This window comes from Seriola dumerili, unplaced genomic scaffold (genome assembly GCF_002260705.1).
Source record: "Seriola dumerili isolate Sdu_G_001 unplaced genomic scaffold, Sdu_1.0 BDQW01000133.1, whole genome shotgun sequence".
In the NCBI taxonomy this organism is placed as follows: Eukaryota; Metazoa; Chordata; class Actinopteri; order Carangiformes; family Carangidae; genus Seriola; species Seriola dumerili.
Genome location: NW_019174388.1, coordinates 533,714 through 552,315, shown reverse-complemented (window position 1 = coordinate 552,315; position 18,602 = coordinate 533,714). Strand labels below are relative to the sequence as shown.

Genomic DNA, 18,602 nt, shown 5'->3' with positions numbered 1-18,602 from the left:
AGAACTGGAAAGAGAAACAAAGATCTTCAAAATGTTTAAGTGTCAAGATTTCGGCTGAAAGTTTTCATCTAAGTATTCCAAATAATCATTCCCAGTGAACCCCGTCGCACGCTTAGTTCTCAGTAGTCTCTGCAACGATTTCCCCCTGCTCTCACAACCTGTGTGTGTGTGTGTGTGTGTGTGTGTGTGTGATGTGTGTGTTGTGTGTGTATGTATGTGTGTGTGTGTGTGTGTGTGGTTGTGTGTGTGTGTGTGTGTGTGTGGGTGTGGGTGTGGGTGTGTGTGTGTGTTTGTGTGTGTGTGTGTGTGAGTGTGTGTGTGTGTGTGTGTGTGTGTGTGTGTGTATGTATGTGTATGTATGTGTGTGTGTGTGTGTGTGTATGTATGTATGTGTGTGTGTGTGTGTGTGTGTGTGTGTCTGAAGTCTCTTCAGTAAAAGTCACTAAAACATTTTTCCTTCAGGACTTTGACAGAAACGGACGTCAGAGAATCAGTTTTCTGGACCTCTGTGTTTACAGCTCTCTCTAGATCTCTATCTCTCTCATCTGATCTCAATCAGGTGTTTGTGCCCGACTGCGTTCAGAGGTTGCCATGGTGATTTTAATTACTTAGTTCCTCATGCGGCCACGACCTTATAAACACGTCCGTCCGATTCTTGTGGACACAATATTTCTGAAACACCTCGACGGAACTTCTTCAAATTTGGCACAAACATTCACTAGGATTCAAGGATGAGCTGATCAGATTTTGGGGGTCAAAGGTCAAAGGTCACGATGGCCACATAAAGTGCAGCCTTGGCCTTGTGAACATAATATCTCAGTAACGCCTTGAGGGAATTTCTTCGAATTTGGTAAAAATGTTCATCTCAACTCAAGGATGAACTGATTAGATTTTTGGTAGCTAAAGGTCAAAGGTCAACGATCAAGGTCACAGTGACGTCACTAAACAGGATTTTGGCCTTGTGAGTGTGATAACTCCAGAACTTCACATTCGGCACAAATGTTTCAGCCATAACTCTTCACTCATCAATCATCATAACGTTTCACATAAACGGTGAATATTTCATGTGACTCTGGATAAACAGGGATGTAATCTGAAACTAGTCTGACTGGCCGAGGCAGGAAACCACGAGGTGGTGATTGTATGAATTCTAAAACTCTTAAATATGTGGCAGACACAGTGATTCCTGTTTCCTCCTGATTTTCTGACTGGAGTCACTGAGGCAGTTGATGAAACTCCTGCCACTTTGTTTGTACAATAAATGTGTTTTTATCAGTTTATAACATGAGGATTGTTTAACTGTCAAATCACAGTTTTTATCATTGAAAAGTCACAATCACTGTCATTTCACTGAAGGTGACTTTTATTATAGTTTTATGTTAGAGTTCTGTGACTTTTAAAAGAAAAAAATCTAACCACATGTAGAGGCCTGGTCAAGCACCGTTTATTTAAAAATACTATGTCAACAGTAACAATGCGATAATTATAATTTGGTAACAGACAACTGTAAACAACACTGCAATACTACAGCAACGTTCAAGTGTCTCCCTCTGAGAAACAGACAATAATGGGAAATAAATAAATAAATAAATAAATAAATAAGGGGAAATAAATAAAATATTGAATAAAGAAAATTGAGTAACACTGAAGTGCTTAAAGAACTGGTGAACTGGAGTTTAAAGTGAAATCATGAAGACCACTGTCACTTTTCTCTTCATGCTTTTGGGTTTGAACAAAGAAATTGTGAAGGACGGATCATGTTCAGCAATGAATCACAGACACGGTCCGTCATTGATGACTGAGTGTCAACCGTAACTGTCGCTCCCGGTGACGTAGTTGTATGTTAGAGCGCGCGGACAGCAGCTTTATGACGAGAGATTATTTTCCTGTTTTACCGCAGAGAGCAGCTTCCTCCTGCACACTGTGCAGAAACAAGCGCCGGCTCCTTCAGGCCGCTGGACTCTACACTGCCAGTGATGCCAAGACCCGCCCCCCTCTGCTTCTGATTGGCTAGTGAAGTTATGATCAGCGCGAGAGCTGCGTTCCTCTCATACCATTGGTGGGTGAACTTCATTATCTCGAACATGATAAACCGCGTCCATAACAAGTGTATTGACTTTTAACTTTTCATTTTATCTCTCACAGCGTTTCACCGATGGATGTTTTATAAGAAAACTTATAATATAACACTTATAATATGTAGTGATGTAATAAGAATACGTATAACACTTATAATATGTAGTGATGTAATAAGAATACTTACAATATAACACTTATAATATGTAGTTATGTAATAAGAATACTTATAATACACCCATGGTTACGCCGGAGATCCGGATACTTTACCCTGCACATGATCTATAACACATGATCTGAAATTAACGGTGGATTCTTGTAATTGCAATCATAATTATTAGTTTAATATGTGTTTTGGACGTTTTCTATTAGATAAATCCATTAATTTATTTTCTGTAGCATTAATAAAATACAAGACTTTTATGCAAAGTTAAACATAAAAACTCTAATTATGATGAATATGATCTAAAATTAACAGTGTTGTTGCACTGAGCCTGATTACCAGTTTCACAACAGTACTTTGACATTTTTTAAAGGTAAATCAAATGTTTTGTGGATGGTTTATCATTTTATTACATTAAATACCAATTAAATATCCAATATTTTTTTAAATGAAAATATAAAATAAAATCCAACTTCACTAATTCACTTGTTTTTAAGAAAAGAAAGAACACACCCTCCGCCCCTCAACTTTCTAAGGTTCTTATTTCTTTGAGGTTACTTACATCTCAATAAATAAAAATGATCAATAAATCTCTCAGTGACTCTCAGGCAGGAGCCGCAGCCACATTTTATATTTCATCAGATATTTCAGTTCAGTTTTGTTCACCAGGAGATTTCTCTGAATTAATGGTTGGTTGATGCAGGAAGTGGAGACAGCCGCTCCCTGTGTGTGTTTAAGAAACTGCGCAGTTCAGTTACACAGTGTAGTGGATCAGAAGGATCCTGTAATTAAAACCCTTCATCTGTGATGTGGAGGCTGATGTTTCGATATTGATCTGCGCTAATTATTAGTTTTTATATCACATCAGAGCCTTTTTTTTAAAATTTAACTAAGATGCTGATAACATCTGCACGTGCCTCCGTTATCAGACTCCATAATAATAAATAAATAAATATACAGATTTTCAGGCAGTAACACAGAGAGGATGAAGGCTGATTATCAGTCTGAAGTTTTCTCACCTTGTACATCAGCAGACGTTGTTCCAGACCAGGTGAGGACGCAGAGGCACAGCAGAGGAAGAAGCTCCATGGTTGTCGACGTCATCTAAAATCTGAGCGTCTCTGCATCAAGCCACAACACTTTCGATTTCTCAGCTTCCGGGACACACCCTTCACAATAACGGCATTTCCCTGCTGTTATGACGTCAGAGCAAAGAGTGAACAGAATAGAGTGAAAACACTCCTCATCACTTCACCTTCACACTGACATGTAATCTGGAGCTGTGTCAGAGGAAACAGTAAATGTCTGACGGGGTTTATCTGACTTCAATATAACTGCTCATGTTTCAGATGATTTTATTTCATTTTATTTCATTTCTCTTCACAGTCAACAAAACAGTAAATTCTATGTGTTTGTATTTATTATATTTATAATTATATTTGCTGGACATGCACCTGTCCACGGGCTCTCTGTGGCCATCTAGTGGTTGAGTTCGACACTGCACTTATTTTTTTATGGTTGTGTATTTATTGTTTTAACTGCTGTGTTTTGTACGATCGTTGATTGTTGTTTTGTTGTGTTTTCATGTTAATTTGTAGTGTATGTGATGACCCTTAAACTTAAAGTGTTTTGTGCAACTGGCCCCAGAGACTCAGGTTACTTCTCTCTATAGAAAAAGATCAATCATGTGCAAAGGGAAACACTAGCAGCTGATTGCTTCCCTAAAATTCACAAACACCTGCTTTCAACAGATATACATAATAAAGTTAATGACATTTAATATTTAAAGTCTGTGGATCTACAGACTCAGATATCAACATCCTCTTCATAATAAAAGCTCAAACATGAACACACACACACACACACACATGGGCACCCCACCACATCACACACAAACGTCGTCGGTTCGATTCTAAGAGAAAAGTTGGAAATGTGAAAACAAACAAGCTGCTCAAGGTCTGTTAGAGATAAATCTGTGAAGAGGTCTGAGCAGACGAGCTCCCGGCACATGCACCCACGTGCAAACCCCCTCTCCTCCGATGAGACGGCCAATCTGTTGGCCCTTTTAGTTCGGTCAGGGAGAGCAGCATCATGTGAGTGAGTCTCCTGCAGAGAGCCAGCGAGCGTGGTGTGTGTGTGGTGTTGTGTGTGTGTGTGTTGTGTGTGTGGGAAAGGACAGAGTTAGAGGTGAGTTCACCTACAGCATCAATCACCTCTAATCTCAGACACATTAAATCACTTGGCTGTCTCTTTCTGAGGAACGACTCGTGTGACTCGTCTGTTTTGTTTTCTCTGACGTCTCTGTTATTTCATAATATTTATTGATTATTAGCAGATAATCAGAGAGGTTTTGGACGTGCAGTTTCCCAGAAATTAACGATTCCTGTGAAATGAGCCATTCATAAGAAACGGTGAATGTCTTCATGTTACACACTATGAGGTTCAACTAGAGTCCAAACACACTGTGTGTCTGCACAACCGATCGACACTTTACTGTTCTGATGCCTTTTCATTATAGAAATAAAGATTTTTATCAACATTAGTTTGATGTGCATTTTTTCATTTCATTTCATTTCATTTACCTTGAAAGATCATGGAGGTTTCCTTTGCGGATGTTGAGATCTCTCTGCTACAGAGAGGAGGGATCTGTGCTGGTGAATCTGAGGCAGAACGATGAACTGAGTGTGAAGCTGCAGCATCATATATAGAACTGAAAGACTCAACTATACTTTCCCACAATGCAAAGGGACGTTGAATCTGTCTCTGAACAAAAATCTGAGTTTTTTCTGCAGTTTGAATGATGAGATTTCTGAATGATATTTAAATGTAAATGATTCATCAATGATTTATATTGTAACTCATGACGTATTTATCGGTTCTATGAAGTAAATTCAAACTACTGCTTTATTAAATACAATGTGACTGCAGTTTTAATTCCTTTGTGGCTTGTGTTAATTCCAGTCATGAGTTATTCTGTCAGGCTTTTATCTGCTGGAGCATACATTAAATCTCTAACACCAATAGCTGTTCTGTAAACTGGTGAATCAGAAACCAAGATGTGGTTGATTTTCTTGCTTTTTTTTTTATGTCAAACTATTTTAAGTCTTTTTTAAGTGTCTGGTGCAGTCGAATAAATCAGCCGGCCTCAGCTAGTTTAATATTTGAAGACATTCACAAACACAGGCTGTTCAGCTGGAGCACCACACAGACCACCCAACTCTCCATCACAGCCAGGAGGAAATAAAGGAGCGCTCTCAAACATGGAGCTTATGACTAGCCTCTCAACGTATTTACTCAGTCTTCAACAACCTAAGACATTTAATCGTTGGTGAACTCGACACCGAAAAACCTTTGCATCGTTAAACTGAGACAGCACTGGTACTGGGATTAATAACGTGTGCTGTATATCAGATGGATTTTTCTGAAAACATATTATAATGTGAAATTTAATATTATTTTTGTCAAAATGATAAATAAATGCACAGATTGAACATGGGGCATTAAAATCAGCTGCAAACAACATCTGTCTCCTGAAATCCTTTCATACTGTGGAGTTTGTTGTTTGTAATCACTGATCGTCTCCTGTAAGAAACGAGCCAAGGTCGTCTGTTGCAGCAGGTTATTGGACCCATAGTGCGTGTTGTTGCTTAGCGCATTCTAGTGGTCGTAGTAATTAACAGTGCGGTGATGAAGTATAAGGAAGAAAAGTCTTCAGGAGGTTGAGGGTTGATGGATGGATCATCAAAATAAAGGCACGAGGAACAATTTTGTCGTTTCCTTTATCAGTGATCGTACGACATTTAACCCTAGTTGTTATTATTGTAACCATGGAAAACGATGTCGATCTTAAGGAATGCTTATTTCAAGAGGTGTCCAACTTTTTTAGAATTGGGGGCCAGATTTGATAATGTGGAAATACCTGGGGCCATGCGTGTGAAGAGCCATGCTAGGAGGTAGGCTAGCTTCAAAGGTGTTTCACTTCCATGTTGCTTGCAGGACGGCGCTGGTGTGAATAAAGCTCAGGCTCATGTTTTTTTTACAGTGAACTTGTCATAACAGCCCTGTCTTTGGGCTCTCTTTGCTGTGGCCAGTCAATGGTTCCCTAAAGTAATTTCCTATTGTTTGGTAGAAACCAATAAAACACCCTAAAGCTGAAAATCATTATTTTGAATTCTGTCTCTTTAGCTGCTAAATGCTCTCTTACTTCACCAGCTGCTTGACTGAGTCTGTCTGCACACCACATTGTTGTCATTCATCTGATCTGCTGCTAAAATACAATATATGCAACTTTGAGGGAAAGATGAGCAAGAAATGATATTTCTTTTGCAGGTTTTATATATTTTGCATGTCTGTAATCCCATTAAAACTGTAGGTTCAACAGTTTTTAATGGTGATCCAGTATATAATAAATGTATTTTTACATTATTTACACAGCACTAAATAACAGTGTAAACACACACAGGTGGAGCTGGTTCAACATCTGAATGGTATGAGGTGTACCCTCCACACAAGGGACATCCTGACAGTCCTCTCTCCTCTCTGACATCCATGGCTCAGCCCCACTACAGCTGGCTAACACCACCCGCCAGCAACCACCATGATCTAACTCCTCCTACATCTCTCCTTGTTCCTGTACTCCTTCAACCCACTGAGAGCTCACTGAGCTCACCTGTGGTATTTAAAATGATGAATGAGTTCATTTCCTTTTTCTTCATTCTGCTGTTTGAGGAACATTTTAATATATCCAGTTTCAGTCAGAGAAATAAAACTCTCAGCTCTGTTAGTTCAATAGAAACATCTTCACACGACTTTGGTCCTTTTCAAGACTGATCTGTCGGTCGGGTCATTAGATGTTTGACAATAACAACAGCAGTGTTTCCGCTGAGATCAGGAAGTTTGTGGTTTTGGTTGAATGTTTATGAACCACTGCCTCTTTCTTATGTGGCACCACAATGTTTAACCAGCTGCTTCCAGTTCATGAACAGAATCATTTCATTTACTTTGTCACTGAATCTTTTACTGTTTCATTCAATATCAACATTTGGTCAGTTCACATTTACAGCATATTAACTTCATGTGTCTGTGGTGCTGGTCAGAGGAAACTGTGTTAGACACTGTGTGTGTGTGTGTGTGTGTGTGTGTGTAGTTTGCAGGAATAACTGAAGAAATAACAAAAGGAAACAAGTAGTCAAATGGTGAAGGTGAACATGAGCAAAACAGACTGACAAAGACAAGAAGGAGCACAGAGACTAAAAACACCCAAGGGAGGCAAAGGTGACTGAACACAGGTGAAACACTTCAGGACGGAGCAGATAATCACACTGGAGGGAAAACCAAGCATCAACCTCCGAGGCTGAAAGATGAGAGGAACCAAAAGCTGCAGTTCCTCTAACGACCACTAGAGTCTGGCTCCAACAGTGAGTCAGTCCCCATAGACTCCCATGTTAAAATGTCCAACTTTACAGCAGAAATAAACATGTTTACAGCCTGGTACAAAAACTGTTTTGGTCTCTAGAGCTGATTTCCTCCTTCATGACACCTGTTTATATAACTCACCTGTTTATATAACTCACCTGTTTACATTTTATTAAGGACTAAAGTTAAGGAGGATTGAGGGCGTGGCCTCTTTGAGTTACAGGTGGGTGCCACAAACCAGCATGCACTGAAGTCTCAGCTCTACACGCACCCCTCCTCTTTGACCATATTTGGATTATCTGGGAATTAGGGGCGGAGTCAGACACTGCCAAGATGGCGAGGGTGTGGTCTGAGCTTCAAAACTTCTCTTCAGAAACCTGTGGGTGACGTCACGGAGACTACGGCCATCTTTATTTACAGTCTGTGGGGAAAACACAAGACAAAGACAGAAAGTAAACTAAAATGAGACACACAAGGAAAGAGAAAATAAAACAGGACATTAATCAAAAGATAAAATCAAGAGTCCAACAACGTCCAAAAGTGTTGAAACATAAAGTGACACCATGAACCTTTGTCTCTGACTCATCCACATAAACTGAACACAGACAGATAAACAGGATACTTCTGAGGACAAGGAGTGACACGAACGACTGTTCACGAGTGTGAAACATGTTCGACAGTAGATCTGACTGCAACTGTGTGTGTGTGTGTGTGTGTGTGTGTGTGTGTGCGTGTGTGAGTCATTAACCTCCCTAGACAGTATTCCTGTGGGTAAGTGCTTCCTATCAGGAAGTAGGTTCACATTCAGAGTCAACACAGCTGCGTACACACACACACACACACACACACACACACACACTGAATTGTGTAGCGCTGTGTGTTTATTAGACTGCATGAAGGTGTGTTAGGTGTTCCTAATAAACTGACACCTGAGAGCATTTTATCTTTTATCAGGTTGGTTCCACTTTCCACCCACATGAACAAAGTTCGCTATGATCTCACACTGGACACTACTGTGTGTGTGTGTGTGTGTGTGTAGATGTGTGTGTGTGTGTGTAGGTGTGTGTAGGTGTGTGTAGGTGTGTGTAGGTGTGTGTAGGTGTGTGTAGGTGTGTGTAGGTGTGTGTAGGTGTGTGTAGGTGTGTGTAGGTGTGTGTAGGTGTGTGTAGGTGTGTGTAGGTGTGTGTAGGTGTGTGTAGGTGTGTGTAGGTGTGTGTAGGTGTGTGTAGGTGTGTGTAGGTGTGTGTAGGTGTGTGTAGGTGTGTGTAGGTGTGTGTAGGTGTGTGTAGGTGTGTGTAGGTGTGTGTAGGTGTGTGTAGGTGTGTGTAGGTGTGTGTAGGTGTGTGTAGGTGTGTGTAGGTGTGTGTAGGTGTGTGTAGGTGTGTGTAGGTGTGTGTAGGTGTGTGTAGGTGTGTGTAGGTGTGTGTAGGTGTGTGTAGGTGTGTGTAGGTGTGTGTAGGTGTGTGTAGGTGTGTGTAGGTGTGTGTAGGTGTGTGTAGGTGTGTGTAGGTGTGTGTAGGTGTGTGTAGGTGTGTGTAGGTGTGTGTAGGTGTGTGTAGGTGTGTGTAGGTGTGTGTAGGTGTGTGTAGGTGTGTGTAGGTGTGTGTAGGTGTGTGTAGGTGTGTGTAGGTGTGTGTAGGTGTGTGTAGGTGTGTGTAGGTGTGTGTAGGTGTGTGTAGGTGTGTGTAGGTGTGTGTAGGTGTGTGTAGGTGTGTGTAGGTGTGTGTAGGTGTGTGTAGGTGTGTGTAGGTGTGTGTAGGTGTGTGTAGGTGTGTGTAGGTGTGTGTAGGTGTGTGTAGGTGTGTGTAGGTGTGTGTAGGTGTGTGTAGGTGTGTGTAGGTGTGTGTAGGTGTGTGTAGGTGTGTGTAGGTGTGTGTAGGTGTGTGTAGGTGTGTGTAGGTGTGTGTAGGTGTGTGTAGGTGTGTGTAGGTGTGTGTAGGTGTGTGTAGGTGTGTGTAGGTGTGTGTAGGTGTGTGTAGGTGTGTGTAGGTGTGTGTAGGTGTGTGTAGGTGTGTGTAGGTGTGTGTAGGTGTGTGTAGGTGTGTGTAGGTGTGTGTAGGTGTGTGTAGGTGTGTGTAGGTGTGTGTAGGTGTGTGTAGGTGTGTGTAGGTGTGTGTGTATGTGTGTGTCCTCTCAGGGCTCCTGTGGCATTGAGTTCACAGGTTGGCAGGAGGATGTGAAGGTCAGTGAGCTCCACTGTGGGTCAACAGTCATTAAAACACACACACTCTCCTCTCACAGCGGTGGGTAGATTAGAGATATTTTATGTCAACATTTGGTTTTGAGTTGCAATTAAAACTTGTTTCTGTTTCTCTCATTAAACTCTGGATCAGAGCGACAGGTGAAATGTGTTAAAATGTGCAGATGTGATTTTCTCTTTTTGCACTAAATCACTAAAGAAAACTTTATATCTTTTCAAGACAAAATTTGATCCAGAATGAGACATAGTCTATATGTCCCCCCCCCCCCCCCCCCCCTCCCACTCCCCCCCCCCCCCCCCCATAGTGTCAGCTCACACTCAGCTTCATGTTGATGTGATAAAAAGCTGTTGTTCAGAAACATCTGTTTGCCAGACGACATCTTAAACCTTCTGTGACCAGGAGGAAAATAAACTGGATCCTTTCAACAGGAGCAATAAAAACATCAGACTGTGAGCAGCTGAAGTTTACACTGTCAACAAATGTTCATTTTTTAAAACTTTATTGATCCTGTTCAAAATAAGAAAAACTGAATTTTATTTAAAGTTAAAATATAAAACGTCTTCTTCTTCTTCTGTGTTTTATCTTTAGTGTTGATCCATAAGAAGATATAAAAACCATCTCAGTGTAGTTTTACATCTCCTCTCTCAGGCTTCTCTCTGCAGCTCTAGTAACAACAGGTCGGTGAGCCAATCAGAAGAGAGGAGGCTCTGAGCCTCTCCTCTGATTGGCTGACTGTTTTCTGACTGATCCAATAAAAATATTTCAGGTAAAACCTGTTGACCAAGCCGAGGTGTTTTACCCAAGCGTAAAACACCTCGGCGGTATTTCCTCATCCAGGTGATTTTCAGAATGTAGGCTGTTTCAGACTGTTTGACTATTTGATGATGATGATGGATGATATTCGCCATGAGCTCGTAAAACACTTTTCACACCATGATACGAGGTGTTTAATGTCTGCGGAGGCTCGTAAATTCTCTCTGCTCAAATCCTGCTCTACACATGACCCTGAGCCGCCCGGGTATCTGGACTAACGTCCTCTGACGTGACACTTATCAAACACACACGGATACTAGATACTGTATGTACACACACACACACACACACAAAACACACAAACAAAACAATGTTATGTAACATCCACTGACCCCCCCCCCCCATTCAAAATCCCACTTCGGGACCTCACGACACACAAACACACACACTCACACACAAACACAAAACAATGTTATGTAACATCCGCTGATACATTGGACATTATCTTCTGATGCAGCTGTTTTACACACACACACACACACACACACACACACACACACACACACACACACACACACACACACACACACACGACTGGACTGAAGCTTTGTTTGTATGTTGAATGTTCAGACACATCGGCCTCCAGCTGCTGCTGCTTCATCCAAATCATCCATTTGAAAGTTTTAAATGTGACTGTGTGAACTTTAGTTGTTCTCTCACTTCCTCTTCTAATAACAAAAGAGATTAATTCAGTTAATTTAGTTAAGGTTTGTTTTACTGGTTGTGGACCAGAGGGACCAGACGTCCTGCTCTCATTGAAAACACCATAAATAATAAACAGTTTCCTGTTGCTGCTTCTCTGAAACATGTATTTCTGTGTAATTATGACTGTGCAGCTACTTGAGGCCTCAGATAACCCGAGCTGAGCAAAGACCGCATTTGCAACCAAGCGACTCCCCCTAGAGTCCAGGGGGAGTTGCACAGAACACCTTAAGTTAAGATTTTCCTTAAAGTCTGAGTTAAGGTTTTCTTAAATAAAGACTGTTGCACAAAACACCCTTAAGTTTCACCCTTAAAGTTTCCCTGAAAGGTTCACTTAAGTATTTAAGGTTGTAGGTTGAAATATCTTTATTATCCCAGAGGGGGAACGTGTTGTGCAGCCAGCAGTAGCCAAACAGATCACAAACAGACAGCAGCAGCCGACCACAGCGAAACAACGATTCACACAAACACCTTTTATTCTGAATAAACACAAAGGTCCAACTGGTAAAAAGCAAAATATAAAATCACAATGAGTTATTTAGTTTTCTCCTTATCTTAGTATTGTACTTAATAAATCCCTTAAAGTCACTTAAACTGTTGCACAAAAGATCTTAGTGACCAAAGTAAGGGGGAAAAGAAAAACTGAAGGTACGTCTGACTTTATCTTCAATGCAACATGGAGATAAATGAAGAAAATGAACAAGCAGACTGTTCAACGCCCGGGAGACGCCCTGAATGATGCAGCAGAATTTTACTGCTGTAAAATCTTTCTCTGCTGAACTTAAGTAGGAAAACCTTTGAAGAGATTCTGTGCTAAAGTTTAGTTCTGCGTTGGTCGACACTGGCGTCAGTCTGAGGTTTTCTGCTTCAGGATGAAGGAAAGACGGAGATGGAGGCGGAAAATGAGAAACAGCAGTAATTACCGAGTCACCAGGCTGAACGACCAGTCAACCAGCTCCAGCTCCGACACAATAACAGCTGCTAATGAAGCAGAGCTGCTCCAGCGAGTTGCTCCAGAATACAGGTGAGGCACCGTCACAGCTGTTCAATGATGGACCGACACTGACTGACATGAGCCTATTGTGTCTGTTCACTCACTGTATCCATGGAAACACATGCATATGTCTCCAATCAGCAACATCTTATGACAGTGTAATGGGTTTTTACATTGAAAATACTCTAATTGGGGCGACTCGCGGCTCACCTGCTGGAGCGTGTAACATCCTGGCCGCCCGGGTTCGAGTCTGACCCGTGGCTCTTTGCTGCAAGTCATCCCCTCTCTCTCTCTCTCTCTCTCTCTCTCTCTCTCTCTCTCTACCTTTCCTGTCTCTTTCTGACTGTCATTATAATAAAGTTTCAGTGTTCCAGTTTCACTTTACTGCTCTGGTTCAGTCTAAAACACACTGTACACCACCTGCCCAGAGCCACACCTCAAAGTCCGAGAGCAGCTGTTGAACACAGTGGAGCATTTAGCAGGTAAAGAGCCAGATGTTGGTGGAGACCAAACACAGAGCGACAAGACAAGGAGAAGAGTCAGATTTAACAGGTGGACAGAAAAATGACTCTGACAACTGAATGATAATGTTCTTTAAAGTAACGTGTTCCCAGCTTTATAAGGGCAGAACACGTCAGTGTTGTGTTTATGGTCTCTCAGCAGACTATGAGAGGACCAGCTGAGAAGCAGCTTCAGACTGTGTCCAGCTGTAACAGCTTTCACTTGGATTTACCGGATCAGTCCATCACCTGATGGAAAAAGGAAAAAGCAGGTGGTTTGAACTGTTTGTCCTCGCGGTGCAGTGTCTACACGGTCTTCCCATCATCTTCCCCAGATCCTGCTTTGTTCCAGGGCACGACTCCTGCTACCACCTGGGTATAATCTCTATTAACCATCATTAGCATTCCTCCCATATTTCCCATGCTCCGTTAGCTACACAATTAGCATTCTGCTCATATTTCTCCAATTGCTCTGACAGGAGGATTCCTCACCGACAGCTCCTGTCACCACCGGCGGCTGAACAGCTGGGAGCAACAGTCCAACTGTCCACTGACGAGCTCTGCCTTCTTCTCCGAGGACAAGCTGATAGGGTTTTATTGTCAGACCGATCTGTGGCCGGACAAAGAGCGTCTTCTCTTTTTGTCTTTTATCTGCTGTTCTCCAACCCTGATGCCCCCGTCTGCCCTCAGACACATAAACCCTTTTCTCCTTTCATTAAACCTTTATCTGTTGAAATCTTATTGCCAAGCTCTTCTGTTTTCCCTCCTCTTTATCTCAGACATTCCTCTCCCACTCAGTAACTTGTTTTATCCAGTTCTTCTTCTCTTGTGGATTCTCTCTTCATCTAAGCTGTGGTCCTCCCTCCTCTCCTTTTTTTTGCCTCTCTGCGTTTTCTCATGTTTTCTCTCTCCTCGCCCCGCTGTCTGTCCATCACAGTGATGTTGAGGTGATGATATACAGGAAGAGGATTGTGGTAAAGCAGAGCAGAGTTGGACAGTAGGCTCCTTTATCCCACTGTAATATACAAAGAGAGCGCAGAGCGGCGGGGGCCCCTCGACCACACTGTGAAGGATATGAGAGCTAGAGAAGGTGAGGCCCCTGTATAATACGGCCTGTGTACGCACACGTGCACGTGTGTTTTCACTGTGAGGATTCAAAACTTTATTCTAATCCAATTTCCCTGAATCTTGAACTGTGAGTGACCCGTTCTCTTCCATTTAACACAGCACTAACCGTCGCCTGATTCTGAAAACTAAAAACAGAAGTTAATCCTGACCTTTCACCTCTTCCCTAAACCAAAGTCTTAAACGGATTGCTTCCTCTTTATGTGTCCGATGTGCCGAAACAGTCCCGACAACAGCAGCAGCTCTATTAAGAACTAGATTCACTTCCTCCTGGTTGTATCCCTCCGCCACTCAGACTAATTCCAGGTCACATCCCTGTTCAAACAGAATCCCAGTGACCTTTGACCTTTGGCCACCAAAGTCTAATCAGTTCATCAACGAGTCTGGGTGAAGGTTCCTACCAAATTTGAAGAAATTCCCTCAAGGCGTTACGGAGGTAATGCGTTCACAAAGCCAGAACCACGGAGGCTCCGTCCACCTTTAAGATAAGACTGATAAAAGTTCAAATCCTGCTCTCTCTCTCACCTCCACACACCTGGGCCATGTCGTGTTGGAAAGTTGCAGAAACTGTCAGAAAAGCTCAGTAGAGTCAGTTTCCCTCGCCGTTTGGTTGCAGCGTCGCCATGAACAGGTGTAATCTCAGAGTCCGGGCCCTGATACAGGCGTGTGTCGTGCACAGAGAAGAATCGGCCTCACAAAGTAAATAAATTACCAAGTGTGGAAAAATCTAAGAGGAATTATGTCTTGGATTTTGGTGAAACTGTATTTAAATATAATGTGGTGCGAAGAACGTCTGTCTTTAATCTTATTATTGATTTCTAACAATCATAAAACAGAGGGACTCCTGTGATGACAGACTGCTTAGGTTTTAAAGAAAGGCTGCATTCAACAGCAAACCTGAGCCTTTACCACAGAGAGTGCAGGAGGCTCAGGGTCTGAATGGAGAATGGAGGTGTGTTCCCATAGATGGGAACCTAAGAATGGGTCTTTTCATATGGCTCCTCATTCACCAGGATGGAGGGAAACGTGGCGGGCGTCAGTGTTTTGGGCACGTGAATCTCTCAGTTTGAAGTTTCTCCCACATGATAGAGATTAGGAGCCGAGAGACCGCATGGTCTTGTGTTTCTGCCCGTCTCCTTCCTCCTCTCTCACACATGTTTGTCTTGTTAATGATGAGGAAGACGAGGAGGAGGAGGAGGAGGAGAGGAAGGGAGAAAGAGTGCAGGAAGAGAGACACATGCCGTTCTGTTCCTGTCAGAATATGAGACACGTGAGGTATGAAGGAAGGTGAAGGCCTGCAGGCTGGGTGGAGGCTCGGCTGGATGGAGGACCAGATGCTGCAGGAGACTGTGGTTATGTAACAGCTGGACGCTGATGCTTCAGGTTTCAAGGCCAAGAGAGAAACTGACTCCTTCATTTGATTTAGTTATTTATTTTGAGTTCCAAATTACAGGGAACTTTGCAAATACTCTCACAATAATTACACACTCATCGAGCACTTTATTAGGAACACCACACCAACACTGAGACGTTCCTGCCTTTGCTCTGCAGCAGCCTCAGTTCTTCATGTCATGGATCTTTCCTCTGAGACTCCATGTTGACATGATTCTGCAGATTTATCAGCTGCACATTCATCTGGTTGAGAGCAAAGAAAGACTCAGTGTGAGTGTGGTGTTCCTAATAAAGTGCTCGCTGGGTGTGAGATGTGGGCCGGTGTGAGACACTTCTCTATACTCAGTGTTTCACCTGCAGTAGGTTCAGATCAGCTCCCAGTTTATAGAAGCAGCTGAGTGATGAGCTGCTGAGGACGGGGTCATCTGCAAAAAAACACGTTTTAGCAACTTTAAAAAATGACCACAGAAAAAAGCTAATATCAGTTACTAGTATTCCTCCACAGATCAGCTGTTTGAGACAGACAGAGCTCAGTGTAGGTGTGTTAAAGGGCTGTTTGATGGCAAAATAAAGCAGCGAAAATTTTCAAAATAAAGCGTACACTTAAACTGATATTAGTTTTTTTCTGTTGTCATTTTTTAAATGGTTAAAACATGTTTTTGCCGATGGAAGCTCATCACTCAGCTCCTGCTGCGTCTCTAAACTGGGAGCTGATCTGAGTCTACTGCAGGTGATACACTGACTGTAGATCAGCACCTCACACACTCCCACATCAAATAATCTGAACTGTCACATTAAGAACAATTCTTCCTGATCATGTGCATTACATGTGTGTAGTGCTGCTGTTGTGATACACTGTACATATCTACAGTGGGACCTCTGGTACATCCAGCTTTAAAGGGCAGGACATGTTCAAACTGAGGGAGACTCTACAACGCGTCATCTGACCACAGGAAGTGGTGTTTAAGTGTTTAGAGCTGAGACGAAAAGACAAAGACACTCAAACTGAACAACGACAGACTTTCAGAAAGTGTCTCCTGAAGGATTTCTGTTACAAACAGAGACAAAAATATTTGGGTAACGAAGGAACAAACAGAACTTCAGAGAGAAGTTTAAATCCTGCTTCACGTCTCCAGACAGACGGACACTCGCTGCGGGAAGCAGCACCTAAACTCCAACATCAGAAAGGTCGACCAATCACACCACAGCAACAAGTGGCGTGAGATGATCTCAGTGAAACTACTTGGATGTGGCGGGTGCTGGTTAGTTGTTGCCTTCACTTAAACTGGGATCTAGTCTGTGTTTCCCATGAACCTTTAGACAAATGTTACACGACTTCTTCTTCCCTGAAAACAGCAGGTCTGAATGAAGAAAGACGTCTGTGCTGAGGAGAGGAAGCCATGTTGAGAAGGAGAAGAATGCGAGGGATGAAAAGAGAAGGAATGTTTGGTTTCGTATAGAGCAACATGTGGGAGGTCCCGTCACGCTCGTGTTATTATCTCCTGCTTCACTTGGTTGGAACAAAAGAGGCTTTTGGTTTTGCTTTCCACCGAACACTTAATTAATCATGACTTAACTTTTAAAGATCAAACGTACAGAAGGAACAAAGAGGAGAACAGAATCAGCTTTGTTGGTTTGTTGAGTACCGGACACTTTGATTAATTGGATTAACATAAAAAGGACGAGAGCTTTAAGGGACAAAAAGTCAGACGGACGAGGACGTACTGAACAAGACCTGATGAACTCCTGCGGTCACCGCTCTGGAGCCTTCGTTTATCACATGTGGTAAAGTAGAAAACTACAAGAAACTCCTGAGACAAACACAACAGTGAGAACTGCAGTGAATTTTCCAAGAAAATATCAACGAAGTGGAAGATTTAACTCCTACAACCTGATTCTGAACTATTGAACCGTTTTGGGAATCACACAAGAGCATTTTCAGTTTCTTGAAACTGAAGATGAGAGTTCAAGAGATTTGATCATTTCAATATCACTGAATTTCCACATAAAGCTGCCTCTTCCTCTGTGTGTGTGTGTGTGTGTGTGTATGTGTGTGTGTGTGTGTGTGTGTGTGGCCAAGTTTCATTCACAAATATGTTCCTACACACTCATTTCACACTGAAACAATAGAAGAAGTTTCAACAGACCAGAAACACACTGTGAAGAGGGTGAAGCTTGACAGGAAGTTTAAATACTAAAAATGCCTTTAAAAAGTAAAGTGATCTATGACTTGATGTGTGATGTGTCATACTGATGATGATGATGATGGTGATGGTAAAGTAATTGAAAACATTCAGGAGCTCCTCTGGGAGTCGCCCGCGCCGCCGTTCCACTGCTGAACCCACGTGAATTATTACAGTTACAGTCGAGTAACAAAGTGCCATTCACACGGCGGCTGCGCCCAGAGCCCGGATCACGCTTCAGCCTCCGTCATTCCACAGAGTATCGGGTTGAAAGCTGCTTCTCAAAGGATCAAATGGGAGGCAGACGGTGTTTCACCGCTGCTTTCTCTCACAACACCGAGGCCTCGGCTCGCGTGTCCGTTCTCCAGGAAAAACATCCTCCTGCTCACTTCACTCCGTCTGTCACTCCACAGCTCGCCGGCCTCTCTTTCAGGCATTTACACTTTGTTCTCCACTCGTGTTTCATCACCTCTCACAGTGACACTGAACACATCATGTGTCTGTTTGCCACAGAGATCAGTGATGTGAAACTCAGCATGAAGTCGGACTTTACAGTTGAAGGTTTGTTCATTCAACCGTGAAACCATCAGACTTTCTACTGAACAATGTTACTGCTAATGAAAGTCTGTTGCTGGTACATTTCATTATTGTACATATTATTATTGTGTTATGGCCCAGAGCCACATCATTAACACTGTCTCCACAAGCACAAAGACTTTCCCCACAGAGCTACGACGTCAGAAACACTGTATTATTCCTCCTGACTTCACCAGGGAAAATTCATAATTATAAGGCAAAATTTATTAAATCAAGTCGCTCATTTAAGTTGTTTCTATTTGATCTCAAACGTTACTCTGAGTCTCTGAGACAAGAAGTCCATGTCAGCGTCACTTCCTCTGAAATAAGATGAATAATAAGGGTGATATGTGTGTATCATGTGTTTCTAATGATCCTGTTGACAGGTGGTTCTGACAGGATTTGCAGCGTACCTAATATTCTGATCCAATAGACATTATCAAAGATTAACAGGACACAGAG

General features: G+C 42.4%; 1 protein-coding gene across 2 annotated transcripts in view; it reads right to left on the bottom strand.

Moving 5' to 3' along the window:
* Positions 1 to 8,035: 8,035 nt before the first annotated feature.
* LOC111224365 (recombining binding protein suppressor of hairless-like protein) overlaps positions 8,036 to 18,602 on the bottom strand; it is a 37,860-nt gene continuing 27,293 nt past the window's right edge. For both annotated transcript variants that reach the window (XM_022748828.1, XM_022748829.1), the window contains exon 14: positions 8,036 to 8,075. The gene's annotated coding sequence lies outside the window, so the exon portion shown is untranslated. The remainder of the gene's footprint in view (positions 8,076 to 18,602) is intronic.